Source organism: Rhinatrema bivittatum, chromosome 8 (genome assembly GCF_901001135.1).
Source record: "Rhinatrema bivittatum chromosome 8, aRhiBiv1.1, whole genome shotgun sequence".
NCBI classification, from domain to species: Eukaryota; Metazoa; Chordata; class Amphibia; order Gymnophiona; family Rhinatrematidae; genus Rhinatrema; species Rhinatrema bivittatum.
The window spans coordinates 33196070-33222529 of record NC_042622.1 but is presented as its reverse complement, the minus strand read 5'-3'; the positions used below and the strand labels follow the sequence as shown (position 1 = coordinate 33222529).

Genomic DNA, 26460 nt, shown 5'->3' with positions numbered 1-26460 from the left:
TGCTATGTCAGGAAAGGAAGAAACATTAGGCACTTGGCAGTGATTTTTAGCACTAGGTTCAATCTCTAAATCTAGGAAACTTAATTGTGGTCCTAAATTTAGCAGCCTGGCCGTAGGATTTATGATTCCGCTACAAATATCGTGGAATGATGAGCTGCGGGGAGAAAAGTGGCAGGGGGGGCCGATAATGTGCAGCCTGCTGCATCGTTTTGGTGGTGCGTTTTCACCTGCTGTGGTTGCGGGCACGCTGCACACTATCGCCCCCCCCCCATAGCGCCACTGCAAAAAGGTGGTGTTATTTCCCGTGAAGCTGCCGGCGACAATTGTGTAAAACATTATCGACAGCAGCGGTATCAGCGTAACATTTTTTTCACCCCTCCTAAAACCCCACCCAAACCCCGCCCCTTCGCCTCATTTAAATGCTAACGTCGTAATAACCGCCCACCGTGATTTGAAAAACGACCCCCTAAGTTTTAGAACTCTAAATTTAGGAGAATTTTCAGCTGAAATCAGAGGTTCCTAAGTTCAGCTGAAAATCCACCTATAAAGTTAGGCACCTAATTGAAACACTAAGCAGTTTTTGAAAACTGACCCCTATTTTTCTGTGGCACAATGATTCGTCTTTGCCTTCAACTTCGTAAGCTGTTCTACTCTGTTTTACCTTTCCATTTCTGAAATGAAAGATACATTATACATTGATGCAAGAATAACGAGCTTTTGATATCTGGGTCAATGGTTCAGTTCCAGCTGTGCTTGGTAGTGACTGAAAGTCATTACCATGTGAATGCCACTGTGCAACCTCTGTGAAATAAGCTGGTGGCCTCAGTCTAGTTGCCAGGGGGCAGGTGCCTACAACACTGAAGAATGCTGTCACTAAGAAACCACCATTTCAATTGGCACTCTTATTTGGCAGCGTCAGCAGGAAGACCAAGGTCTGAATGGAAGGAGACATTCACCCCTAGAAGTGATGCTTCCAGACTCACTGGGAAGCCAGCGAAGGGGAATTTCACTAACATTTCAGTGCCCTGCCTAGAGTGCATGCATGTTCTGGAGTTGCCAAACAGACTTGTTCATGAAGTGATTTCAATGTGGAGTCGTAATCCTAAAACTTACTAGAACAATCACATCCACCTAGTAAACTTCATCCCTTACTGATATTTAGATATCCCAAGGAAGCTGCATTGCAGCCTAAATTCCCAGCCATTTCTGAAGCAAGCATGAGGTAAGCAAAAAAAAAAAAAAAGTCATTAACGTGGGAAATATAATCAAACTATGATTGTATATGAAAGATGCATGAATGGACAGTAGCCAGGGCTGACACCTTGATGAGTAGTTTCACAAGTTCCAAACTTATGCTAATTCAATCTTTTTGTTTTAGAAAAATGATAAAGGAATAAAATGTCAAACAGGCCGATTCAGTAAAGTCCGTGGGAGAGCGGACGAACGCCCGCTCTCCCGGCGCGCGCACAGGCCACTCGCCTGTGCGCGCGATTCAGTATTTAAATTAGGTGGTGCGGTAGAAACAGGCAAAAGGAGGCGCTAGGGACACTAGTGCGTCCCTAGCACCTCCTTTTGACCCGGAGCGGTGGCTGTCAAGGGGTTTGAGAGCAGACGCTCAATTTTGCCGGCGTCGGTTCTCAAACTCGCTGACAGCCACGGGCTCGGAAACCGGATGCCGGCAAAATTGAGCGTCCGGATTTCGACCTGACAGCCGCTGGCCCATTTAAAAATTTTTTTTTAATACTTTTTTTTACCCTTTGGGGACCTCTGACTTAATATCGCCATGATATTAAGTCAGAGGGTGCATCCAAGAGCAGGTGCATCCAAGAGCAGGTTAACACTGTACTGTATCGGCCTGAAAGTGAATAGTCAGAGGAATAGTTGCTGGGGTCATCTTCACTCAGATTAACATCCTTCATGTGTCATCTGAAGACCACCTATGTGGGAGGGCACAGTTGTTTTCAGCCAATAGTTTCTTCTTTTGCTGTCGAATATAAATAACAGAAATGTCATATTCAGCAGCAGAGGAATGGAAGGCAAGCTAGGGAATGCGAGACCAGTCCTGGCACTGCTTAGATGAGAATCGGGATGATGGCTCCAGGTGCCAGAAACCGCACGGCTCTTTTGAAGCATGCAGTCCGCAGCAATGGGTAAAATATTTTGATAACAGAAGAGATTAAAGTGAAAAGAAAACTTGAAGCTGGAGAAGGACGGTCTTCTGAAACTATGGGGGGGGGGGGGGGGGGGAGTTGTAGACTGAGACATGGCCCGTCGCCGTACCCTGTGTGTGTAAGACGTTTCTCTGCTGATCAACTGAACGTTAACAAGGGGGAGGAGGAAAAAATATGCAGAGGGCCCTCCGCAGCACAATGGAAGGAAGGCAAAGCACTGCGTCTCCCCCCCTCCCCCGAGTAGATTTCCTGCGGTGACTTTAAGGCAAGGATGTGAAGCCTGCTGATGACATTCAAATACCATGTTCTAAGTCCATACACATGTTTCACTTTACCAGAAATTAGATTTTTAAACCATTGGTTTTTTCTTGTATGGATTCCTTGCATTCTATGGAGAGATGGGCGCAGTGAGCAAAACCATGAATCTCAGCACTTGAGTATACACCCCAAGTGGAGCTTACAAGGGTCAGGGTTATCAATTGCAATAAGACATACTCCTTGCATTATGGGGCACAAAGAACCCCCAGCATTTCAGCCAATATTTTGCCTCAGCCCTTCCTGTCACTGCCAGCATGCTACACTGCCATCGTTTCTGCCGATATTTTGCCTCAGCCCTTCCTGTCACTGCCAGCATGCTACACTGCCATCATTTCAGCCGATATTTTGCCTCAGCCCTTCCTGTCACTGCCAGCATGCTACACTGCCATTATTTCAGCCGATATTTTGCCTCAGCCCTTCCTGTCACTGCCAGCATGCTACACTGCCATCATTTCAACCGATATTTTGCCTCAGCCCTTCCTGTCACTGCCAGCATTTCAGCCGATATTTTGCCTCAGCCCTTCCTGTCACTGCCAGCATGCTACACTGCCATCATTTCAACCGATATTTTGCCTCAGCCCTTCCTGTCACTGCCAGCATGCTACACTGCCATCATTTCAACCGATATTTTGCCTCAGCCCTTCCTGTCACTGCCAGCATGCTACACTGCCATCATTTCAGCCGATATTTTGCCTCAGCCCTTCCTGTCACTGCCAGCATGCTACACTGCCATCATTTCAGCCGATATTTTGCCTCAGCCCTTCCTGTCACTGCCAGCATGCTACACTGCCATCATTTCAGCCGATATTTTACCTCAGCCCTTCCTGTCACTGCCAGCATGCTACACTGCCATCATTTCAGCCGATATTTTGCCTCAGCCCTTCCTGTCACTGCCAGCATTTCAGCCGATATTTTGCCTCAGCCCTTCCTGTCACTGCCAGCATGCTACACTGCCATCATTTCAACCGATATTTTGCCTCAGCCCTTCCTGTCACTGCCAGCATGCTACACTGCCATCATTTCAACCGATATTTTGCCTCAGCCCTTCCTGTCACTGCCAGCATGCTACACTGCCATCATTTCAGCCGATATTTTGCCTCAGCCCTTCCTGTCACTGCCAGCATGCTACACTGCCATCATTTCAGCCGATATTTTGCCTCAGCCCTTCCTGTCACTGCCAGCATGCTACACTGCCATCATTTCAGCCGATATTTTGCCTCAGCCCTTCCTGTCACTGCCAGCATGCTACACTGCCATCATTTCAGCCGATATTTTACCTCAGCCCTTCCTGTCACTGCCAGCATGCTACACTGCCATCATTTCAGCCGATATTTTGCCTCAGCCCTTCCTGTCACTGCCAGCATTTCAGCCGATATTTTGCCTCAGCCCTTCCTGTCACTGCCAGCATGCTACACTGCCATCATTTCAGCCAATATTTTGCCTCAGCCCTTCCTGTCACTGCCAGCATGCTACACTGCCATCATTTCAGCCGATATTTTGCCTCAGCCCTTCCTGTCACTGCCAGCATGCTACACTGCCATCATTTCAGCCGATATTTTGCCTCAGCCCTTCCTGTCACTGCCAGCATGCTACACTGCCATCATTTCAGCCGATATTTTGCCTCAGCCCTTCCTGTCACTGCCAGCATTTCAGTCGATATTTTGCCTCAGCCCTTCCTGTCACTGCCAGCATGCTACACTGCCATCATTTCAGCCAATATTTTGCCTCAGCCCTTCCTGTCACTGCCAGCATGCTACACTGCCATCATTTCAGCCGATATTTTGCCTCAGCCCTTCCTGTCACTGCCAGCATGCTACACTGCCATCATTTCAGCCAATATTTTGCCTCAGCCCTTCCTGTCACTGCCAGCATGCTACACTGCCATCATTTCAGCCGATATTTTGCCTCAGCCCTTCCTGTCACTGCCAGCATGCTACACTGCCATCATTTCATCCGATATTTTGCCTCAGCCCTTCCTGTCACTGCCAGCATGCTACACTGCCATCATTTCAGCTGATATTTTGCCTCAGCCCTTCCTGTCACTGCCAGCATGCTACACTGCCATCATTTCATCCGATATTTTGCCTCAGCCCTTCCTGTCACTGCCAGCATGCTACACTGCCATCATTTCAGCCGATATTTTGCCTCAGCCCTTCCTGTCACTGCCAGCATGCTACACTGCCATCATTTCAGCCGATATTTTGCCTCAGCCCTTCCTGTCACTGCCAGCATGCTACACTGCCATCGTTTCAGCCGATATTTTGCCTCAGCCCTTCCTGTCACTGCCAGCATGCTACACTGCCATCGTTTCAGCCGATATTTTGCCTCAGCCCTTCCTGTCACTGCCAGCATGCTACACTACCATCATTTCAGCCGATATTTTGCCTCAGCCCTTCCTGTCACTGCCAGCATGCTACACTGCCATCATTTCAGCCGATATTTTGCCTCAGCCCTTCCTGTCACTGCCAGCATTTCAGCCGATATTTTGCCTCAGCCCTTCCTGTCACTGCCAGCATTTCAGCCGATATTTTGCCTCAGCCCTTCCTGTCACTGCCAGCATTTCAGCCGATATTTTGCCTCAGCCCTTCCTGTCACTGCCAGCATGCTACACTGCCATCATTTCAGCCGATATTTTGCCTCAGCCCTTCCTCTTCACTGCCAGCATGCTACACTGCCATATGGTTCCTTTTTTGGTCATGCATCAGGTTTAAAGTCAGTCGGCCTTGTTTTAATTATGAATGTCTTCCTGTGTCCCGCCTAGAACTTTGGATAGTTTTGGGCTATAAAATGTTTTAAGATAAATAAATATGGTCTCGAAAGTTCATGCACTGCAAACATCTTTGTACATGGGCTCAATAAAGAAAAGGTACCATAACCTACTAAAGGTTCCAGATTTCCCCAGGGCTAAGATGGTCACTGGAACTCTACACTAATGCTTATGTGGTTAAAAAAAAAAAGACAAGATATTTGGGCCAGCTTGGGAGATATTTAGCTTTGTCCCACAGAGATTTACCCTGTGTCTGAATTTTATACACCACCACAATTTGCAGAACAGAAATCCATCTCTATATTTCCCCTAACACCATCATCTGATTTAATAAACTATTTGGTAGGGATGTGCATTTGTTTTTATCCAAATGGAAAAACATGATGAATGAGGGGATATTTGGTTCAGTTTAGGTTGAAGTGAATGGCTTGGTCCCCTGAAAAATTGAATCTTTTTTGGCTCATTCTGTTTGGTCCCATTAAAGTCTACGGATGAATCAAAGCAATGCATTTTTAATACTCCAATGCTGTCAGAGCAGAGTCAGCTGGGGATGGGACAAGGAAGGATCAATTATGATTCGGCATTTTTCCAATTAGCAGATATCCCAGCTAGCAGCTGCATGCCATGATTTCCTCATTTTTTTTGGAAAGTAATAGTCTCTGCTCAAAATGCACTTACTATTTTGTTCTCCGTCATTTCTCTGCTGGATCACAGAGAGTCTGAAGCTCCCTGCTTCAAATCTTAAAGGTGAATTTTAAAAGCCTGGTGCATGCATTAATTAGGGGATGCACAAATAAATTGGGCTTGTGTGCGCCGAGCAAATTTTAAAAGCCGCCCGGATATGGGCCTATCTCGCACAGTACACACATCTCCAAAGTTTTCAAAAAGGGGTAGGGTGTGGGCATTTCATAGCATAAACCAGAGATGTGTGTGTAAATATTTATGTGCCTGGGCGTGCACACAAATCCCCTGCCATGTAAGTTTACTTCTGCTACGAAAGAGGTGTAAGTTATAAAATAAACGAAAATAGGCAGATCTATGGGGTACTGTCAGGGCTAACTGGGGGGGAGTGATGGCTATTAAACTAGGGTGTTTGGAAGACCTACCCCCTTAACTGGAAGACCTACCCCTTAACTGGGTGAACTGGGATGAGCTGCTTTAACTGGCAATGGCGTCGACACGCACCACTTTTAAAATTCCCTGACTTATGCGGTAGAAGCAGGATTTGCATGCACATACACATGCCCACTTAAATTCTGGCGCATGTGAAGGGGATTGTAATTAAAAAAAACCCAAAAAAACCCAAACCCACCCCAACCCTTCAGATTTAATTAATTACAATCCCCTACCCTCCCAACCCCACCAAAACTTGCCTAAAGTCCCTGGTGGTCCAGCGGGGGTCCCGGGAGCATCTTAAAAAATGGCGCAGGCCATCCATTGCTCCTACCATGTGACAGGGACCGGCCAATGGCACCGATAGCCCCTGTCACATGGTAAGGGCAAAGGGCCATTGGTGCCATTTTGAGAGAGGGAGATCGCTCCCGGGACCCCTGCTGGACCAACAGGGACTTTTGGCAAGGTTTTTTGGGGGGGGATTGTAATTAATTAAATCTGAAGGGTTGGGTTTTTTTTTTTTTTTTACGGTTCAGGACAGCGGATTAAAAATTGGCCCAAACCGCGGGAAACAAAATTTCCCGCGACGGGCCGCTTACGAAGGCTGAACTGAAAGGTTCGGCCGAATCACATCTCTAATTCCTAGAGTCTTTTTTGCCTTGTATGTTTGTTTGTCTTGATTAGATAGTACCTTCTCAGTAGAGCTTACTGTCTCTTACATGGTTTTGTACAGTGCTGCACACATCAAGTAGTGCTATAGAAGTAATAAAAAGCACTAGTAGTAGTAGTAGTAGTAGTAGTAGTAGTACTAGTACTAGTACTACTACTACTACTACTACTAGTACTGTTGATGCCATGGACTTCTTTCACTGCCATGGACTGCCATGGACTTCTTTCGCTGCCATTGTGATACTTTAGGTGCACTGGGCTCTTCATGCCACTTGTGATACTTTAGGTGCGCTGGGCTCTTCATGCCACTTTTCCCCACTCTTTGCCTCTTGGAGCACTGTTCCCTCTGCTACTGATGCCTGACTGCAAGTTTAATTAAACCTGGATTGGGAACCCTAATATTAGAGTCAAAAATAGGATGCAATGATTCCCCATTGTTTTTAATGGAAACAAATGAAAAAACCCCACAAAGAATTAATTTGTTTCGGTTTCCAAATTCAATAAATAAATGGCAACCAAACAGAAATAACAAACTGAACCAATTTTTTTTTTCTATGTGCCCCTTTACTATTTAGATGCATCTTGAAAAGGAGCCTCTGAAGTTTGTTGAAAAATGATCATTTATACAGAAAGCAGGGACATTAACAGACATTACCAAAAACAATTAAATTCTCATTAGAAACATCAATTTCCAGGGCTAAGCAATCATAGTGTGGCAACTGGCAGCATGTGATGACAGATGACAGATATGTGGGACATCCCATTAAAAAAAAAAAAGTGTGCACCAGTTGAGCTGAGTCCAAGGCAGAAGGGACTAATGATTGATTAAATGTATTCCTTTCCTCTTTCCTTATCAATTGCGTATTCTTAACAGTTTTCCCCTTTCATAACTTCATGCTGCTGCCTCTTTTTGTTCAGCACCTTGCCTGTTGCCCATTAAAGTCAATAAAAGGCTTTAGTATCTTAAAGCAACTTTAATATATTTTTTAAATAATTCAGGTGCCAGTCCACACATCACAATCACTAAGTAACGTTTTGCTCATTGTAAATGTTATTTCACTTTTGAGGAGAGATAACTGTGAAAAGCTTTTCCTATTTACACATACAGTATTTACCAATATGAGCCACATTAAATATGGGCACTGTTATGCAGACTTATATAAAGCCCGGAGAGGCATCACACTGATCCATATTAAGTATGGATACGTGAACTCAAGACACTTTTTAAAAAGGGAGGTCCATGAACCTAACAAAAGATATTTAAATGTCTATATTATATGTAGATTTATATTAAAATGTAATGTATTCTAAACCTCAGTATAAGCTAATGAAATAAAATATATTAGGATAAAAAAGCTCATTTGGATAGTAGATAAAGAGGAGTAAAGAACAGAGCAAAAATAAAAAAAATAAGGCAGGTTAGTATTTTAAATAATATATCTACTATTGCTTTCTTAAACAAGAGTGAAGTCAACAATTTTTTTTTTGGAAACTCCATAATGTCTTCTCTCTGCACCCTACTTTGACCTCCGGACACTGCCACTCAATGTATTGCATGCAATCGGAATAAACAACGTGTTTTGTATCTAGGAACACTCTCAGTTCCTCTCGACTTAATGAAAGAAGATTACAGTAGCTCTGAGAAGTTAGTCCTAGGTGACAGAAGGAGACAGGTATCCCCCCCACTCCAAGAAACACATGGGAAGAAGTGAAGGACAAGTAGGAAGAAAGATACGGTGGACTTGGACTGTTAATAGTATTGATTGCAGTTGGTGAAAGCTAGGTAATAAAAGCCTTTTATCTTGACCTGTAAGAGCGTATGGAAACAAAAAAAGCTTTCCTTGAGTTGTTTAAATGGTTGTGTTAGCATTGTTCTACTCAATGTTATGCTGACTGATAGAAGTACATGACGATCCAATGCCTCTTCACTCTTTGAACTGCATTTATTTTCTCTTTCTTTATGTTCACTTGTAAATTTTGCATTCTTTTCAAAGTATCTGTTAAATCTAATACAAATCTGAAAGAAAACAAAGACTTGCAGCTTTATGCAACACAACCCGCCCCCAAACAATACCCAAGGTTGATAGTTCACCCAATTCAAGGTTTTGTTGACACAAACTACTCAAGCATTTCTGTTTGGTTTATTATTAGACTTTTATATATGAAACTTTCACCCAGGGTGCAGTCTGTAAAAGCAATGAAATATCATAATACAGAAAATGTGGCATACACATGGCAAAAAAAAAAAAAAATATGCTGGGGAAATGGCCAAGGCCAAAACAGGAAGAAAGCAGGCAAGAAGATACATTTTCAGGAGAGCAATAAAAGCAGCAAAAGTTAAGCCCAATGCCATAAACACTCTGCTACTCCTCCACTGCCATAACCAACATGCTGCATAACCACTACGCTGCTCCACCACTTCCATAACCATTATATTACTCCTCCGCTGACATAACCACTACGCTCCTCCTCCTCTGGCATAACCACTATGCTATTCCACTGCCGCTATAACCACTATGCTACTACACCACTGCCATAACTCATACACTCCTCCACTGCCTTAACCACTACGCTACTACATTTCCATAACCACTATGCTGCTCCACTACCGCTATAACCACTATGCTATTCCACTACCAAAACCATTATGCTATTCCTCCACTGCCATAACCACTACGCTACTACACTTCCATAAACACTATGCTGCTCCACTACCGCTATAACCACTATACTACTACACCACTGCTATAACCTATACACTCTTCCACTGCCGTAAACACCATGCTACTCCTCCACTGCCATAACTACTGTGCATTAGTCCACTGCCATTACCACTATGCTACTCCTCCACTGCCTTAACCACTATGTTACTCCACCACTGCCTTAACCACTATGTTACTCCACCACTGTCTTAACCAGCATGCTATTCCTCAACTACCATAACTACTATGCTACTTCTCCACTGCCACTTTGCTAATCCTTCATTGCCATAGCCAGTATGTTCCTCCACTGCCAAAACTACCAAGTTACTCCTCTGCTATAACTACTATGATGTCCATTGCAATAACAACTACACTACTTTACTGCCATAACCACTATGTTAACTCTTCTACTGCCATAACCACTATGCTACTGCATCACTTCCATAACCACTATATTACTCCTCCACTGACAATCACTATGTTACTACACCACGCTGCATAGCCACTATGCTACTCCTCCCCTGGCAAAACCACTATGCTTCTACACTTCCATAACCATTATGCTACTCCTCCATTGCCATAACCACTACGCTACTATGGCATAAAACTACGCTATTCCACTGCCCTAACTAATATGCTGCTCCACCACCACAAATAACCATTATATCACTGCCATAACCACCAGGCTACTCTTTTACTGCCATAACTACTATGCTACTCCACCACTGCCATAATCACTAAGGTACTCCACTCCAAAACTACTGTGCTAGATCTCCAAGCCTCTACTCCAGATGCTGGTGTACAAAGGAGAAAACAAAAAAACAGACAGGCTTGGATCAGGAGAAATCTTGTAGGTGCCCACACTCTGACTGGCAACTGAGATGTATCTTTAGCAGTGTGGTTAGAATAACTGGGCAGACTCATCGAGACAGATGATCTTTTGCTATTATCATTTTAAGTACATATAAAGCTGATGTCCATAATTTTAACTTAGTGTAATACCATGTAGACTTTATAGCCGTATCATTGCATCAAATGTAATGGACTGTAATCACAAACTTGTTTTTTTTTAGAAGAACCTGGGTCTATCACACCTAGGGGTAATTTAATGAAAAGGATGTGTCAGCAAAACACCATAACACCTTGATGGAATTTCAGCCTCATGCAATGCATTCATTTGTTAGTTAATGTTGCTGAGATTATACAGCCACTGAAAAATACCTCTCTCAAAGTAATTTTATATTCTGAGCAATACCCTACTTGCCCATTTCCACTGAAGAATTTAATTTTAGGTTCCCTCATTTAGTTTTGCCATAAAGATGAAAGATTCAGGTCACAAGATCTTAAGGGAGTTTTCAGTTGGGAGTTCATTCTCTCCGCACTTTCCAAGTTCTGATTAATATGCATCCAATAGTGATCTTTAAATCGAGTGGCTTGGCTTAATTTGAAGGGGCAAAAAGTTCCTTAAATCAGAATTATTTTGTTTATTGCACTGATACCCCACCTTTTCACAATACTGAACCAAAGTGGGTAACAAATCAGATTGCTAAGGTCATAAACATAATAGAGAAGTTCATTGCCTTCGGATTGAAGAATGAACTTCTTCAGTTTTAAGAGATGTTTCGTTTTCATCAACTAAACATCTCAGTGGAGCTCTACCACGTAAAATGGTGAATATCCATTCAGAGAGCTTCCACAAATGGAAAAACTAAAGACCAATCCTCCCTTAAAGAAGAATCTATTTTCATTATGAGAAAACCAGAGAAAAGCTATCAAGGCAAGAATGTCTGTATTTTCGGAGTGCTGTTGCACACTGAGTTTTTTCTGCATTTCCCATGCTACCAGCCTGAGCCTTTAGTGTTCTCCCACTATGAAAACCTCACCGAAGGGAAAAGACGCAGGGGGAAGGAAGGGAGGAAAAGATGGAGGGAAGGAGGAGAGGACAGAGGGAAGGTGTTATATAGGGAAATAGGAGAGAGAGTGCAAATGATGCTGCAAAACGAACTGAATGTCGCAGGTGACTGACACGGGACAGTAAAACCTTTTGCTTCCAGGTTACTGGCTCAACTCTGATTCAGGCCAGTAGTGGTAAAACGTTTCTGCCATCTCAAAACCATTTGGTGGCCTGTGCAAAGCAAATTGGTGATGCAAATTCAGCTCCCAGTGAGCGGGTATCCACATCACTTGAAGGAAAATTACAGTTTGCTGCTGGTTGGCACAGTTTCCCCCTAATTGCCCTCTCACCATCAGAGATAGTCCCTCCTTTCAAATGAGTCAGACTGCTTTTAGCCAGTCTGACTGTATACAGACTGGCTAAAAGACACCCATCACCCGTACACCTCCCAATGAAACCTGCGCTCCAGTAACACCGGATTACTCTCCATACCATCCAACAAAATGGCCCACCTCGTCTCAACCCGAGAACGAGCGATCTCAATAGCCGGCCCCACTTTATGGAACAAACTACCAGAAGATCTCAGAACAGAACCTTCACCACAGCACTTCAAGAAATCACTAAAAACACAGCTATTCAAAAAAAGTCTACCCAACCGACAACCAACACCATGACCCCCACTACAACTGCCACAAAAACCGATCAGCCAATCCTCATTAATCTTCTAAAAAACAGCCGACGATCCAAATGAATTAACGCTTACAGCATTCTAGCTCACTCTATATTGCTGTTTATAATGCTTACATTAGTTTAAGTATGTTGAATACCTATATATATTGTTTATATAATATAAAGCTTATAACGCTTTCATTAGTTAGCCTATTCTAGTTAGTCCACCTTATTATTTTTACAATCTTTTTAAAACCCCAAATGATATAACGTTCTCTAAACATCGTTATCCTTTAAACCTCTCAATGTAATAGTCAAGATAAACAATAGTTTGTCTCTAGCTCGCTTTATCAGTATTATATATATGTAACGATACTGTACCTCACTGTAATTACTCTATAAAATAGTGAGACCTATAAGCACACTAAATGTATATTCTATGTATGTACATTATATGTATGTATTGGTAACAAAACCTCACCTCGATGTAATTTCTCCATGTTTTGTATTATAAAATAGTGTGGCCTTTAATCACACTATCTCACATACATCATGTAAACCGATGTGATACCCAGGGTGATGTCGGTGAATGTCGATATATAAAAACAAACAAATAAGTAAATCTCAACAACATCTGCACCCAAACACAAATCACTTCACACACACAGACTGCAGAAAAAAAAAAATAGAGGTAATATCACACCAGACTCTGGAAGAGTGGAAACTCGGGCCTTTTATTCTCAGCAAGGACTTTCTCTTATACACACACATCAAGGAGCACTATAGAAGTGCTAAGTGGCAGTAGCCCTAGTATTCTGCCTCCTGCCAGAGTGTCTCTCTTTACTTCTTCCTGAGAAAACAATCCTGCAGCACTTTCAGTATTTCTCCCACTTTCCTCTCACGTGCAGGTCAAGTATTGTTATCTTCCTATGACCAAAACAGCAAGATCCTAATAAAGGTGATCCTTGGTCACTGTAGTCATTGTTTATTTTTTTTTCTCTTGTTCCTTTGTCACCTCATTCCACATGCGATGGTTTGGTGCTCACACTCTGAAAGATCGTAGTTGACTTCTTAAATAGATGTTGCATATTTGGTGGTACGTTGCCAGTCGGTCACAAATTATATTTGTGTGAACGAAACGGTACCAGAAACACTTCCCTGTTTAGCTAACCATTTAAGAGTCTCTTTAAAATTAGTAGATATTCAGAAATTGTATTAAAATCCCACAAAATAGACTGCCATTTCAAGGGGTTTTTAAATTAAAAAAACAGAAATAATGCAAGGCATAAACACGTCATTAGGACATAACTTGCACACTGCATTCTTTTACCTGGTAAAATTAAATCCTGGATTTCTCAGAACAGCCATACCACAAACAGCAGGATGCAGGCATGCTGCACCAGGATAATTATTCCAGAAACCCATTAGCCAGGATCACAGGACCAACATTTTGGTTCCCTGTCTAGTTTTAATAACGTGTGCAATCGTGCAAAATGTCAGAGCTAGAGCTACCGATTCACACAGAAAACCACAAGTCACTTCTGGCAGCACCATGCCAAAATGGCAACGGAAAGTCATTGTCCTTCTCTAGACCCCAGCCAGAATCGAGTTGCTGAAGAAAAATGGCTCAGTTGCATTTTAATCCCAGAAGAAAAACCTTTTGTTGTGGGCTCAGTGCCTTCATGGGTTTTTGCGGGCAAAAGCAAGGCAGCTTCCAGCCTCATTTTGTAAAGCCCTCTTCAGTGGGGATTAATTCTCCGTGCCTGGCCTGGGTTAAATCATTACTGTTTGGAAAGGAAAAACATTTCAAAGTTAAAGAACATTTCTTCCTTCTTTCCATTGTTTTGCAATGTGTGGCTGCGGGCCCACCAGTCTGATGTCTTCACTACTGTAGTTTTGCACAGTCCGATCAAAATGGAAGAGTTATATCACAGACACCTGTCACATCCGTGCGCTCAAGGGTCGTATGGAGCAAAGGAACAATTTTCCAGAGTTGTAAAAATATATATATTTTCTGCTCAGCTGTTTTCCTCTTGCTGCTTTGGGGCTTCCAGCCCCAGCCGGCACCAGCAACCTTTATTGGACTGCAGCGTGGAGAAGATCCATTTGCAATTATCCATGGGTCAACTCCCTTCCTTAAGCCTCTCCCACTCCTGGCTCTTGCTGAAATCCAATAAACGCGCGTTTTGGGTCTGGCACTAAGTGTGGCTGTTGCGTCGTGTGATGATTCGCTCTCAGGGCCACAAAGTGGCATCTGTCTGTTGGTAGATACTGGGATGCCTGTGTGAGTGCGCAGCAGCACATCCCGCTGTGAGAGACACCAATGGACGGGGGTACAAGATGAAAAGGAGCGGTTACACAAAGCATTACTCCGACTACCTATTTGCCTTTATTTCTATGCTTTATTTATTTTTTTTATTCTGCTTCCAGGCCCTTCAAAGCAGATTACACTCAGGTACTGTAGCCATTTTCCTAGCCCTAGAGGGCTTACAATTAAGTTTGTATTGAGGCAACAGAGGGAAAAATGACTTGCCCAGGGTCACAAGGATCAGCAGTGGGATGTAACGCTGGTTTCCTTAACTCAGGACTCCTTCAGAAAAAACAGTCACCTTACCTATGTATTCTACAAAATAGTTGGCCATTTCAGCTACCATGCTAAATACTGACTGTTTGACTCATGCATAATTTTCCCTATTCGCTGATTTCTTCCATTACTAAAACACTATTTTTTTTCCTCAGAAAAAGTTCTGCCTATTTATAGCTTTGAATACATCCCTGAGCTAGGCCAAAGGCCCCAGAAACTCTCCTTCTAGAGCGAATGGTACCCTGTTTCTTCCTCCCTGAAACTCATCCTTCCCCACCCAGGTAAGCAGGCTGGGAAATCAAGGGTTGAAATAATTTATGTGTCTCAGTGTCAAAAAACTGAAGCTGTTCCTTTATAATGTGGTAAGATTCTTTATCTAAATGTGCGCAGGTTGACTAACGGCCAGCCCGCTAATAAGCGAACCACAGGGAGAGGGGCCTAATCTTCCATGCCAGAGTACGGGAGGACTTAATCGCAACAATAGCATTTCCTTTTTCATTTTTTTGCAATGCACTGGTGGGGTACTCGTTCCACAAAACTAGTGCGAATCTTAGCACCACAGCAATGCAAGGAACATCAAGATATGTACAAGTATGTAAAGCAGTCTCCGGCATTCTTCCTTGATGTGAAAAGAATATAATGAATGCCTCATTGCTTTGAGGAGAACATTTCTTTCCTGCCAAGGGACAGATTTGCAAAGAATGATATTTACATTCTCCCGCAACCTGTAATTTTGTCATTTGTCAAGGCCCAAAGACCATGTAGTACACATGGAATGTCTCTATATGTTTAATGATCCTTTTACCCAGCAAATGCCACAGTCCCAATCAGGAAATTAGTTAATGTTGCTGATTTAACAAAACTGCACTGCCAGATTTACAACCAAATCTGTGGCCATGCTATATCTCAGTTTATTTCAATTTCTTAAAACATCAAGGAAGAAGGCTTAACAAACAGTGCTGTGTCTTGATGGCACTTTACAAATGATCGTTTAAGGACAAGGATTCTGGACAGAAAAACAAGTCATTTTAAAGGAAAGGTGTTTTAAACACATTCAAAAGGTAAAAAAATGTACTTACTGTTCAGGGTGGATATTATATGGAGGATCTTGCTGATTAATAAGATTCTAACCACAAAGTACACATTTTTAAAAATAATATTGGTTAAGCTACTGAGGGGGTGTGTGGTTACCAGGGTAACTGGGCTTTTAAGTTTGTTGAGATTCTAAAGCTGGGCTTCCCAAGCCCCTCCTGGTGCACCCCACAGCCAGTCAGGTTTTTATGATATCCACACGCGTATCTTATAAAATCCGGCGTGCTTTTGTTCGCGCCGGTTGCACGAACAAAAGTACGCGCGCGCGTACTTTTTAAAGATCTACCTCTATAAGTGCCTGTGTGCAGGGGAGTAAAACCAGGACTGGATCAACCTGTCCTGAAAATCCGGAGCCGGTTGGCAACCCTGCGTGTGCTACGCAGAAAAGAAAGAAAGAAAAAAAAAAACGTATTGTGATGCGCCAAGAGGTTATTACTCGGAGCTCACTTTATTCTTCCATACCCTTGCAAATGTGTTTTTACTCATTTGAGTTCGAAGTTTGTATATTTTGATCCTGCGCAGCTGAGATCATATCTGGATGCCCTCCCTGTCTGACTTCCTTACCTTTGTGATCAGCTTTACATTTTTATTTTCAGTGTTTAATGCCTCTGCTTGGGTTTTTTTTTTTTTTTAATGTAATGCTTTGTGTAACCGCTTCTTTTCATCTTGTACCCTCCATTTTTCCCCCTTTTAAATTTATTGAGACTCTGGTTTTGATAAAAATGGTTTATTGCTGTTTATAACCTACTTAGTGTTACTTATATATTTTTTTCTGTTTTACCAAGTCTCAATGATTTTTCCGTTACAAGTGTTTTCTTGGCTTATCTTTGGAAATTTAATAAATAAATAATAAAAAAGTATCCCTAGCTCAGATTCCTTTCACAGGAATGTACTCTGATCCAGGCTGGAATTATTTTTTATTTTATTAATAGATTTTCACTTTTAACTTTGGCACCAAAGAAAGAATATCATATTCTTAATTTTAATGCAGGGCTAGGCCAGCTGCGATCAAGCGTCATAAACCAGGAAGTCTAAACTGAATGGGCATAAAAGATGTGGTGCCACAGAAATGTCAAAATAAATATCCATGAAATCAATAAGAGTGTGTGTAATGAGTCTGGATAGAGTTCCAGGCGTTGGATAACTTGCAGTTCCCCATGGACAACAGCGTGCCTTCTTTTCCTATACCACCACCTCGGAAGAACAAATTCATCCAAAGGCAAGTAAGAAGAGAGAACTAATGTTTTTATAGAAAAGATAATTTGACTTTACATCACTGGGGCCAACTGAAAGATAGCCTTCCAACATTTCAGCACTTCTAATAACCTATGCAAGCACAATGAACGCCCTGCTCCAGAGAGCTTGCATGCTAAATGGGTACCAGAGGGGATGTGGATAAAGCGATTTGTCCAAAGTCACAACAAATGTCAGTGGCAGAAGCACAATTTGTAGGCAGATCTCCAGGGTCCCAGCTCATTATCTGAAACACTAGACCACCTGGGCTCTCCCAGGCCACTGGCTGTTTGTCATGTTGCTTGCATTGCCTTGGGAATTCCATTAAACCTTTGGAGGGTGTCTGTGCTTACGGACACCACCGTCACCTCATTACGGCTAGTCAAAACATTCAGATTAGATTAAATTAGACTTGAAACCACGGGCCCAAAAATTAAGAAGCAGCTTGTGAAAAGAACGAAAGCGGACAGGAAAAAAATAATGAAGACGCCATAAATAAATGTGCTTAACTTTGAAACCTTTGAAGACAGGGCCTGTTGTATTTACTATAGTGCCCAGGATATTCTCAGCTCCTGAAAAAAATAAAGAAGTCATGCACTATGCAGAATTGAAGGGAATGATTCACCCTTGGCTGTTTTGGCCTCCAGGAGGCAAATGACAGCCGAATATCAGGTGTGCCTGCTCATCCATTGGAAACAATTCAGTAGAACTAAGGGGTCACGATTTGAAACTCCAGGGAGGAAGACTCAGAACCAACATCAGGAAATATTTCTTTACTGAGAAGGGTGGTGGATGCAGAGATGGTGATCCAGAGATAGCAGTCCAGGGACCCTCTGCCGAGGGTCCCTGGACTGCTATCTCTGGATCACCTCACTACTGCCACCTCTGGTGGTATACTACAAGCTGTATAATAAAAGATCTAACTCAGTGTTTGTGCATCCCGAGTCTAGCCTAGTACTGTGGCTCCCCACGGGGCTCCTCCCCATGGGCGTGGTCATCTGCCACAGTTCCCAATGATCCACCCAAACACCGCTAAACCATAACATTCCCTTAAGAGAAACATGGGGGTAACCTGCACGAAGCAGCAGTGACTACCTTGGGAAGCTTGCTGGGCAGACTGGATGGACCATTTTGGTCTTTTTCTGCCATCATTACTATGATACTATCTCCGTTTTTGGCCAGGCAATAAGCCTATGTGCATGATGAATGGCTTTGTATATTGCACCTAGTGCTTCTGCTAGGGTAATGTATGTTCAACATTTGAAGGAGTCAGGGCTTTCGGTGCTGCCTAGGCACCCATGTTCTTTGATGAGTCTAAAAGTGGTTTGAGAGAAAAGGCAAAAAAAAAAAAAAGAGTGGCAATAGTCTCTTTGGCTTCCATGCCTTATTGGTCTATTGGCCGGCACCTCCGAGTAAGGGTGTGTACGTGAAAATATTTTGTTTTTGTTTTTCTCTATTTCGTTTTGTTTTCTTTATTCAAAATGAAACGATGAAATATCCCGAACATAATGAAAAACAAAACAAAATGACAAACGCTCCCCTCCCCCAACCCAATTAACTCAAAGGCCCCCTCCAGTTCTTCCCCCGTTGGTGGGTCATCTAAGGGCAGGAACGGTTTCCCAGTTACAGTCCTGCCCCACAGCTCCAGACTTTGAGACCGAGACCAGTGCCGTCGTGTTTTAGGGCGGAATCTGCCTCAGGTTGACCGGTGGCCATTTTGAAAACTGGAGCTGTGGGGCAGGAGCGACCGGTGATCACTTCTGGCCCTAGAAGATCCACAGATAGGGGAAAGAACTGGGTTGGAGGGGGAGGGATGTTTTAGGAAGTTGTAGGTAGCCCTGGAGGCCTTTGATTTCAGTGACTTTGGTGGGTTGAAGGAGACACCTGGACCTGCACCAGATGGGCTTTATTTTTCTTGTAATATGGCAGCAGTGGGGACATCATAAGAACATAAGAACTTGCCATGCTGGGTCAGACCAAGGGTCCATCAAGCCCAGCATCCTGTTTCCAACAGAGGCCAAAACCAGGCCACAAGAACCTGGCAATTACCCAAACACTAAGAAGATCCCATGCTACTGATGCAATTAATAGCAGTGGCTATTCCCTAAGTATAATTGATTAATAGCCATTAATAGACTTCTCCAAGAACTTATCCAAACCTTTTTTGAACCCAGCTACACTAACTGCACTAACCACATCCTCTGGCAACAAATTCCAGAGCTTTATTGTGCGTTGAGTGAAAAAGAATTTTCTCCGATTAGTCTTAAATGTGCTACTTGCTAACTTCATGGAATGCCCCCTAGTCCTTCTATTATTCGAAAGTGTAAATAACCGAGTCACATCTACTCGTTCAAGACCTCTCATGATCTTAAAGACCTCTATCATATCCCCCCTCAGCCGTCTCTTCTCCAAGCTGAACTTCAAAATGAAATAATAGGAAAACATGTAATTTAGTTTGATTTTCTCATTTTGTTTTGAAAATGAAACTAAATAGGAAATGTCAAGGCCAGCACATCCCTACCTCTGAATACACATGCATCCTTGTTTAGCACTATATGAGGGAGGTGTGCAGGGCATCCTGGTCTTCAAAGCATGATGACACCAGGCTATAGGTAAGATGGCGGTGTTGTAGAAGGTGACAGGGTGCTTGTGGCTGTGGAATGAATGAAAGTAGCCTTTCTTCTATTCTATATGACTGCTGGGGATACAAGGTACATGATATACTAATGGAGCCCCTGTGTGTGACAAATAATGCTCCAGTAAACAGTGCCTATAGCCTTACTACCTCTGTAGAAAGATGCTGGGTAATTGTGAAGCCACGAATGCAATGCAGGCCCTAGGGTGGCACAGAGGGGCCGATGCAATAATGTTCGCACTGAGTTTACTGGCGCTGGTCTGCCAAGTTATTTTATTTTATTTGTTTTACTTTAAAAAAAGAAGTACAGAAAAGCAGCTTTTTCTGCTTTTCTGTACTTCTTTTACCTGCGCTCAGCTATTAACGCCTGCTCCAGGCAGGCATTAATAGATGAGCGATAAATGATGTGCATCTGAGACGCACATTTATCTTTTAGCATGCGGAGTGAATGAGTAATAGGCTCATTTCACGTGCATTTGCATGTGATGAGCGCTCTCTCATTCACTCTGCATCCGACGCGCATTAAATAGGCGCTGATCCCCCCTATTGCATTAGGGGGATTAGTGCCTATTTATCCCGCCTCCGACTACGAGTTAGTTATACAGTGCGCTCAGCTGACTGCACTGTATTGCATCGGCCCCAGAGTGTGTAAGAGAAAGTGTGGGTGTGGCTATTGTCCTGTAAATGCTCTCTCTTCATGGAGAGGACAGCAGTGAGTAAAGGATGCAGAATAAAGATTGTGTATACAGAAACAAGTTGGGGTTTTATTATTACATTTGCACACATGCTGGCCCTGCATGCCAACAATTCCTAATACCCTGTAACTTACTAAGGCAATGGCAGTTATCTGATTACACTTTTTTTTTTTTTTGCATAGGACTAGTGTTTTTTTCCCCCATTCATTCCTATGGAGCATGGGCAAGTGTTTCAGAGTTTATGTAAATAAGGCAGTCTAGAAGACATAGAAGAGTGGGCAGGTGTTTTTTTGCTTCTGAATCTTAAGATTGTGATAATAATGTGAATCGAACATGCTCACTGTGATCTCTCTGCCTTTTTCTATAGGTGACGTTAGACTGCCTGTCTAAAAAAGAATAAAGAGAAGATGGCACAGGAAAGCAAGGCAGTGAATGCATGTCACAGCTTGGAGCTGGGCACATCTGAAATGCTTCATTAAACCCTATTTTTTTGCCCATATTTGGCCTCCCGTATAGCCCCTGCTCCATCTTTGAACAATAAACATGTTTATTCACCAGCATATCTGAATAGCTATTTTACTGAAAGCTTTCTAGCAACAAAATGAATGAATCAATCTCATTTATCCATTTCCCCAAAAATACTCAGCAAGTTTATAATCCACTACCTTTGTTTTTATTGCATTCTAAATAAATGCAAGACAACAGAATATAAAAAAGCGTTGATCTACTTCTGTTCATAAAAGAAAAAAAATTATGAGGTTTGGTCTATTTATTAGATAAGTCCGATAAGTAATTCCTCATCTAGATGTACCATGCTTGCTAAAGTCTAAGAATCATCCATCTGATAGGAGAGAGCAAGTAACAGACTGCAGGGCATAGGGGGCTCTGGCTCCCAGTGTAATAATTCCTCCAACTAAATTAGGCAGACACACACACACACACACACACACACACACACACACGTAATTCAGGTGGCCAGATGTTCTATGTCTTTTCCCAGGCATAAAAGGGAGAAATCTCTAAGTGAATCTTGTTCCAGATTTCTTAATGAAATGTTGATTAACATAACTTGCAGACCAGTTTTTGAGATTTGTGGTTCAGAACTGCAATATATGTGCTGAGGTGTGTACCAGCTGCACATGGAGGCTGAAACTTGAGCTGTGAATGGCAGGACTTACATTAGGAAACTTAACTTGCGCAGCTATGCAAAGGGCTAGCCGGATTACTATTTAGACTGGTGTAGCAAGAATGACACGAGGTGGGTGGCACCTTATAGACTAACCAGTTTATTGAGGTATGAGCTTTTGAGAACAGTCCACTTTGTCAGATGTGCATTAATGCAAAAATAAACTAAACTATAGGAAGATGGAGGCTTTTACAAGACAGGGGAGAGAAGGTGGTTAAATGAAACATTTCAGGGTGAATCATAGTGAATCATTTTTCTACTGGGATATTTAAAGTCAGGGGTTTGTTTTATATATATATATATATATATATATATATATATATATATATATACACACACACACATACATATGTATGTGTATACACACACATGTATGTATGTGTATATATATATATATATATATATATATATATATATATATATGTGCAAATGGTTGTCGGTATATAAAAACTATAAATAAATAATAAATACATAAATATATATACACATATACATACATACACATACACTAAGGCATGAAAATCTTCACTGCATCCATATCTAACGGAACACATTCTTCTCACATATACCACCCACTTAAACCCAAAGTCTCAACTATTACTCTGCAATTTATGTTAATTGACACTTATTTAAGACATCTGGAGCCAGTTTTTGGTTAGGGATTTCTGCCTTTTGTGGCTGAGAAAAAGACATAAAACATCTGGCCACCAGCATTATCTGTTCTTTAAGTGCACTTATCAGTTGGCAGATTCAGTCAATTGGCACAACTCATAATAGTCCCAAAAGAAGATGTCGCCACATTTTTTTTAAAGTTATTTAAAAAGCTAAGTCAACAGCTCTGTATGGAGGGGAATCCAAACTGAGGTTCTAAAGTGGATATCCTGCTGTAGATCTACAGAGGGTCACAGCCAAATCTGTGCCATTCAGACACTGCCAGGGGGAAAGGGGATGATGAGTCCCTACATCACTAAACCCCCTCCCCACTCCCTCAGCCAACTGATCCCTAGGCAGCTTTAAGTGCTGGGCTGGAGAACGCTTTCCCCGATCATACTGGATGCCAAATGCTGCGCCGAAGACACGGGGTTTGTGTGTAAACCGAGGCGGGTAAGGACAAGAAAGCAGGCAGCACAGCTTCACGGACTCCCCAAAGCCCCAAGCGTCAGCCGGGTCCGCCAGCAACTCTGCCCGGGCCAGGAGTGGAGCAAGTGGATGGCGGCAAAGGCAGGTGCAGAGATAGAGAGAGACTGTCACTCTACTTCCCCCGAAAAGTTCCTTGACAGGTTTCGTGTTTAGAATCGGGGCTAGTGTTTGAGTAAGATTTAAAAAAAAAAAATAAAAATCTGTTAAATTCTATAGGGAGGGCAGCCTTATAGAAACACAAATCACTGCCAGCTGAAGCAAAATACAGACGCCCCCCCCCCCCCCAATAAAAAAACCCGCAGGATCTTGTAATAGAAAAATAGCAGATGGCTGTTTCCAGCCTTGGCTTATAACGATCGGCTCGAGACTGGTGGAAAAGTTGTGTCTGGATTCGAACCCCGAGCCAGCAGTGCAGGCAGCAGCAGAGGTTTCGGGGCTCGCGGTTCACAGGCCAGCACGAGTTGCCCGTCTTCGGCAGCTGCTGCGCACCTGTCCCTCAGGTGCAGCGGCGGCATCTCCCGGGGAGCCGGGCTACTTCCGTCGGGACGCCTTCAGCTCCCGGCAGGGCACGGGGCTGCTTGGCGGAGCGGTCGGAAGCAAGGTCCCTGCCTGCCTCCGGTCTGCGTTCAGGATGCGAGTAAAATAAAAAAAAAACAAAAAAAACCTACATCGCCTCCTCTCTATTCCAGCAAAAGCACATGGACTCTGGACTCGAGTAGCGAAAAAACTCCAGAGCCTCCCCGTTTCTTTATGGAGGGTTCTGCACTACAGCCGTCGCCTTCCCGAGAAGCGAGATCCTCCCTGGGGGAAGAGCGGGATGCTCCGGTCTTGTTTACCGCAGCCCCCGCACCGCAGGTTTCGCGTTCAAGAGCGGCTTCTTTCGGCACCAGAATAATCATCACCCTTTACTGTAAAAAAAAGGGCAACCAGATTCCCCGTCCCGATGCACGGCACAGCAGTGAACACCCCCCCCAAGCAAAAAGTGAGGCGAGAATAAGTGGTTAAAGAAAGGCAACCGTCACTGTACCTTGGGCCGGTGCCCCGCGGCGAGATCAGCTGGGCTCGGATGCGAGGGCAGCTGCAGCGCCCGCACGGCCGCCAAAGTCTGCAAAGCTCCGGTCCCGGCTCCTCTCCGCTGCCCGACTGAACGCGGCCGGCTGCAACCATCTGTTTTCCTGCCTAGGCTGAGCCTCACTCCTCCCTTCCCTTCGTCCCTCCCCTTCCCTTCCCTTCTTTTTTTTTTTTTTTTCCCTTTACTCCTGGGCACACTCCTGTCTCCGGTACAGCGGGAGCCCCGCTATAACGAATATCCTGACACAGCGCACAGAGGGCCGAGAGGACTTGCTAGGAGGATAATAATTCCACCAGGGCAGCAAATCCTAGTAGGGTGGACGGATCCCATTCACGAAGTATTTTCATCTGTTTTACGTTCTCTTGCCTGCTCTGCACGGCACGGTCCAGCATTAATACTGACAAACCACGAGAAGAGAAGTGACAAGAAATACACTTGCTCGATCATTTCCCATGAAGCCTACATTGTACATATAATGGGGTTGTTTTATGATCCAGGCAAGCTGGGAATCTACAGTCCCCTGTTATAAGGAATTCACTGGCATGCAATATGTCACATAGTAGACAGACAGAGAGAAAATATCTGCAGAGAAGGACCACCGGGTCTACTAAGCCTGTCCATGAGATGACAGCCCATAAGGATCAATTGGCTTCTCTGCCCGGTTGCCTTTCCTCTCTGGTTCTCTATTTGGGGGTAATTGAACATAGAAATTGCCATTACTTAAAGCAACAGCAGCTCCTCTGTTCGTGACTTTTACCCAACCTCTCAACCCAGTTCTTATCGCTGTTCTCTTTATGTGCGTGGTGCTGAGTCTAACCTGGGTGCCTGCGCAGTGGCCGGCCCATCCCCGTCACCTGTTGTGGCTTGCAAGGCAGGTGCTAGCTTTTTTTTTGCTGCCCTCTGCAAACAATTACTGTGCTGACCCTACCCCTCCCCGCCCCATTTATTCAATCTTTCTCCCGGGCCACTAGAAAAAAAAAATCCAGCTTTCTCCAGCAATGTAAACTTTAAAAACCGACACCCCCTGCCCCCCCTCCCCAGAACTCCTAGGGTGCCATAGGCAAACCTTATAGCCTTGGGTGCACACACACACACACAGACACACAGACACACACACACACACACCCTTGGCCCTCGCCACATGCATCGCTGAGAATTATGTATTTATGATAGATTTTACATGAAAAAGAATAAAGTTCAGTCTTCTGAGGTAAAAATATCGCTATTATATTATATTTACATGCACTTCTGTAGGAACCCATATGGTATTAGGCCTGTTGTAATGCATGTTGACCCTCAGAAAGCCATGAGTAAAGTTAATTACAATTACAACATAATACATCTCCCATACCAAAATAGCATCAATTGCCTGCATTCAGATACTACCATAAGCTTGCTGGGCAGATTGGATGGACCATTTGGTCCTTTTCTGCCATCATTTCTATGTTTCTATGTAACCCCAGTTATGAAAAGGCAGCACTTCAAATATTATATCAGGCCCTAAAACACCAGTACAACTCCAATTAAGAGAATACCGCACATCAGTCACACATGCAGAACACAAACAGACCATCATCAAATATAACACAGAGCAACCATAAACAGAAATGTACAAGCAAAAATTAAACTGGAAACCACAAGATGCCAGATTCTTTATGCAATGCAACAATGGAAAAACAGAACCATCACCATTCTTCAAACATCAATCAATAAAATCAAGAAATATAATAAATATATAATTATAATAGCAAAAACATACCAATAAAAAGAATAATTTTCAAACAGCTGATGAATAGAAGATCCAATAATTAAAAACTGGTATACAATTTAAAAAAAATTTCCCAAACACTAATAAAATATTTCAAAGCAGCAGACACAACAAACAACACCCAAAAAATAAAACTAATAAGGATACAAAAATTCACACTCTCCATACCTGGGAACTTTTGATTTCCAGTCACCTTGTTGTGGATTAGTGGGATTAGAGTGCACACACACACACACACATGCTTGCACACATGCTGTCTCGCTCCCATACATGCTCTCACACAGACACACACATACATTCCCTTGTTCACACACATGCTCATATACACACACACAAATACACACACACCCACATGCACTCCCTCATTCACACACATGCTTTCACATATACACATGCTCCCTTACACACACACACACACACACATACTCCTGTTCTCACATACATGCACACACACATGCTCCTTTTCATGCACACACACACACACACACACAAACACTCACACACACACACAGGGCCGGTGGGTGGATTAGGCGAACTAGGCAATCACTTACGTTGCCGGAAGCGGCAGAGGCGCAGGAGAAGGAGAGGACAGAGTTTTTAAATGCAGAGACGTGCAGAGGTTTGCAGCTGCAGCATGTATGGTAGGTATTTGGGATGCTCTCTCTTATTAAATAAACTTAAATTGGTTTGGATTAAAGTTGGACCTCTGTGTATTATTGAAACAGCTAATGGCATATAAAAAATTAATTAAA

At 43.2% G+C, this 26460-nt stretch overlaps 1 protein-coding gene across 5 annotated transcripts in view; it reads right to left on the bottom strand.

The window, feature by feature from the left end:
* SULF2 (sulfatase 2) overlaps window positions 1-24047 on the bottom strand; it is a 371939-nt gene extending 347892 nt beyond the window's left edge. For 4 of the 5 annotated variants that reach the window (XM_029611055.1, XM_029611054.1, XM_029611059.1 and 1 more), the window contains exon 1: window positions 23896-24047. The gene's annotated coding sequence lies outside the window, so the exon portion shown is untranslated. The remainder of the gene's footprint in view (window positions 1-23895) is intronic. The other variant, XM_029611057.1, reaches the window with a different exon arrangement.
* Window positions 24048-26460: the final 2413 nt, after the last annotated feature.